Source organism: Hoplias malabaricus, chromosome 2 (genome assembly GCF_029633855.1).
Source record: "Hoplias malabaricus isolate fHopMal1 chromosome 2, fHopMal1.hap1, whole genome shotgun sequence".
Lineage (NCBI taxonomy): Eukaryota > Metazoa > Chordata > Actinopteri > Characiformes > Erythrinidae > Hoplias > Hoplias malabaricus.
Window position 1 is genome coordinate 57,756,532 of NC_089801.1, and position 4,512 is coordinate 57,761,043.

Genomic DNA, 4,512 nt, shown 5'->3' on the forward strand with positions numbered 1-4,512 from the left:
GGAGCTGTGTGACTGCAACTCTACCTGCTGTGCCACTGCGCCACCCCTTGTGTGAATCTAATCTAGAGAATTTACCCTTATTTTTTTTTTGACATGGTATTTAGTCTTGCTATTTTATTACAAAATTGCATTATATAATTGATATAATCTGAGGTGTTGTGTGATGTCTGAATGGGGCATTTCCATGTTCTGCTGCACCTGAAAATTGCTGCTGCAACATTTTATGTTGACTGATAGTTGCTTTAGTTTATTCTGATGGAGAAATGTGTTATAGCTAACTTTTTTCACTTGCTATAATAAAAAGTAAAGTGATAGCAATTTTTTCTGGTAAATTCTTGCTGCACTAATGCACCTTACCTGCACAAGCTTCCTGTCATCGGAAATTATAATCTGAGGAAAGGTTGCTTCAGAGATGTAAGCAAATTAAAATTTTGTGGCTGATTTTTATTCATTATTTTTAAATTTGTTTATTTATATGTCCTCTGTCTTTTGCCAAGCAAAGCTTAAACTTAAAGATTAAATTTTAAAGCCAGGTTTTAAGAAACTAAGTGGGGAACAGCCCTCAATATTTTTTCAATGCAATAAGCATTTGTATATAAATATGTCTAATTGATAAAGACAGTTATATTTATCTTTTTATTTATTGCACACTAATTTAGCTACCATATGAATATGTAAACTGTCTATAACAGTTGTCTCCTGCTGTGTTTCTGCTGGTAAATTTACTTGCTGACAAATTTGGAAGAAGATTGTTGTCAGGTTTTCTGTGAGCAAAAAAGAGTAACACCACAGTTCATACCCACAGAGAGGGAGAAAGTGTGAGGCCACAGTGAGAGAATACAGCTCTTTTTGGTTTATGTTTAGTGTCCAGCACCTTCTGCTCAATTATACCCAACACACATATGAATTAAAGTTATTATTTAATGTAGCTCTATCTCTCAGATTTCCATCAGCAGTGTGGAGGACGAAGTTTTCTGTTTACTGATCGGAAACCAGTTGTTTTTTGGATAAGAATTAGTGGCAAAATCATGGTTAAAACCTGAATCTGCATATGTTTGGAAGGGAAAACCTGAAAGAATCAGCCTTTATAACTTGTTTCTACTGAGTCTCTTCTGATAAACCACTAGTAGAGATTGAATAAACAGAAACAACTGAGCAGACTTTAATACTTGAGAATAATTTGACTTTGCCGTTGGCACTGGTCTCACTTCGTTCTGCTTAGTAACATTACAGGACAAAACTTCTCGTCAATGATGCTGAAGGGTGGAGGTGTAAAGTCTGAAATCTGACACTGTACCAGAGAACAAGGGTCCTACCAAAGCAGAGGGATGATGAGACAGAGACACCTAAAAAGAACAAGTCATTCCAAAGGGAAGTAGAATTGAGCTTTGAGGAGATCATCACACTCACATAATCTTAAAAACCAGCGTCTAGGTAAAAATCAGTTAAGCTGGAGTTCAGTTCAAGATGAAGACCCTCCTCATCTTCACTTTCTTCTTGACCTCAGGTCAGTTTTTCTGCTTGAATATTTTCTATGATGGTTTTGGGAGGATTTTAAATTTATTAGACAATTTTTATTGACTGGTCTAGTGTACTGTTTTTATCTGCTGAAAAGTGTTTAATTCCACACATTACACATTCCGACACTCAAGACAGAAGACAGAAAATTAAGGATAATGAAAGCTTACATGTGAGGAACATTTAGGGACTGTTAAAAGACTGATTACAGCAAACATCCCATCCATAGAGGCCCATACTTTAACCCTAATTTAGATTGGTTTGTATCATAATACACCTTTAAAACTATCACATGCTTCAGAATGGCAAAACATTTATTACTTGCCTCTGTGGATACAGTGGTTTGATGGTGCACTGTTTGTATTAAAGGGAAGCATGAAAAAAGGACACACTGGAGCAGCTACACTGGAGAGTTTAACCAAGCATATTTCAAGTGTGAGCTTGAGGGGTTTAAAAAACTCAGAAACAAAAATTCTTGGAGTAAGCTGTTTCACAAAGGGTTGATTATTCACAGGGTCTCTGGCTTTGGGGCTATACTTTCCCATTGAAGGAGCAAATCTTGCCGTAAATAAGTCTGAGGTGTTGTTTTAATGATACCCTTTAATATTCAGGAAATTACACCCTAAAACATGAGAAGATGCACTGTATGTGCCACATAAGTACACTATAAAAAGTAAGCCATATTTTAAAATCTGGCCTCAAGTATACAAACCTTTGGCCATTTAGTAGGTTCAAAATTTAATTTACACATACAGAAACTACTGAAAGTCTAGTGCACAGAGTTTCTTATGCTTATACTGTTTGAGTTAAGGCAACTTTAAAGTGTTGCAGAAGATGACTGGAGTTAAAACATCCTTCTGATTTGCAGGTTCAGTTGGCTGCTTTGATGTGATTGGCTATGCAGGAGGAGGGGTCAGGATCTTCTGTAAACACCAAGAGTCTGGACAGAATAATAAATATTTCTGTAAGAGGACAACAGATGAGTGTATAAATGTACAAACACAGGACACATTGGTTCATAAAGAGAGACTTTCTCTACTTGACAATTCTCGATATCTTATAGTGTTCTACAGAAACCTGAGTTTACAGGACTCTGGATCATATCGGTGTGGAGAGACTGGAGGGTAGAGTCATGATGTGGAACTGAAAGTGAAGAGAGGTTAGAAACATCAATATCTCACTAATAATATTCATCATGAAATTCTGTATAAACTGAGATATTTCTGAAAGAATAAAGAGGTCATAAGGTCATTGAGAAACTCCTTAAATTATTAGATGATATCATTTATTTTCTATGATTGACAGATCCGTGTTGTTCGGGTCCAAGTGCTGTGATTGGGTTTTTGGGAGAGACTCTCACCATCAACTGTGCACCCCTAGAGGAGTTTAAGACAAACACCAAACGTTTCTACAAACAGGATGGCGAAGATTTGTCTGAACTGATCACTACCACATGGTCTCAGAACGACAGATTCTCCATTTCTGAAGACAGAAGCTCTAAAATTGTCAGTGTGAGAATCAGTGATGTGAGAGAAGAAGATGAAGCAGTTTATTACTGTGGAGTGTGGGTTGCAGGAAAGTCATTCAGTTATGATTTGCTCTTTTCAGAGATCCAGCTGCAGGTCACTGGTGAGAGATTTTAATTTTTTCTAATGATTAAATAGTCCTGAATGTTTTTCTGGTTGTAATGCCAGCTATAAATCAAACAACTACTCAACTGATTTCACTGTCAAGATACATTTCCAATGTTAGAATAAAGTCACAAGAGTCTTGCTGAAGTTGCATATTTTACTGTGTTTTTATGTGTTTTAATGTATAAAACATCTACTGCTCACAGAGAGACCACCCACAACTATGAACCCAACAGCAGCTTCAACTGATGAAGAACATCACAGTAAGAACTCAGTCATTATTCAGAACTCCCTCTTCACTCTATTTTCATGTTAAATGTGAAAAGACAGTGGTTCAGTGTTTAGACTCCACTCCAGGAACTGGACCCGGTGTGGAAGTGATTTGGAAGTGGAGGGTTCCTGGTTTGACTGAGAAGGTGTGTGTGATAAAGTGGATCCTGGTCTGTTCTCTCTGTCTCTCAGCTCCAGGTCCCTCAACCTTCATCATCATCATCATCATCATCACTGTGTGTGTGACTCTGCTGCTGATTGGAGGATCAGCTCTGATCTTCTACAAACTGAGATGGAAGAATACACAAGGTCCTCTACACACAGAGATTCACTCACATAAACAACACGGTCATAAATCATTTGAATTATTCAGGGATTTGGACAGAAATGAAATTCGTTCATCTATGGCTGAGATCAGAGGAGATCTATCTGAGATTACTGCTGGACAGTAGATAGTAGAGACCTGGAATAGTTTCTCACATCTGGTTAATGCCACAGACTCCCTCTAGTGGAGAAGGAATGAAGAGGACATGTGTCTGACTGATGTTTCTCTCTTTCTGTAGACTCAGCCTCTATCAGCCGTCCATCAGGAACAAAGGACAGAGTAAGTGAAGAGGGGGATGAAGTTAAAGAGAAAACTGTACAAAATAAAAATGGACATTTAATACAAATCAAATTACAGTGTGTACAGTACCGAGATTCATTACTAAACTTCAACAAATTAATATTATCATTTAATGATTGTCTGAGCTCTGATCTGTGTTCCAATCTGATACAAAATATGTTCATGCTGGACTTGTGCAAGGGTTGTCTTCATTATCTGATTATTTTAATATATGTGTTGGTTAAATTTCAGACTGATGGGGATTATGAATATAATCAACCTGGAAACATGAGGATGGCTGCAACAATCCACCACAATATAAACACCAACAGGATCCAATCAGATTCAGTCTATCAGGGTCTAAACCTCAACACCAACCAATCAGATTCAGTCTACCAGAGTCTAAACCTCAACACCAACCAATCAGATTCAGTCTACCAGAGTCTAGCCCCAACACCAACCAGAACAATTCAGTCTACCAGAGTCTAA

General features: G+C 37.5%; 1 pseudogene; it reads left to right on the top strand.

Annotated features, from left to right (window-relative positions):
• The first annotated feature begins 1,467 nt into the window (after nt 1-1,467).
• LOC136677236 (polymeric immunoglobulin receptor-like) lies at nt 1,468-4,512 on the top strand (annotated as a pseudogene).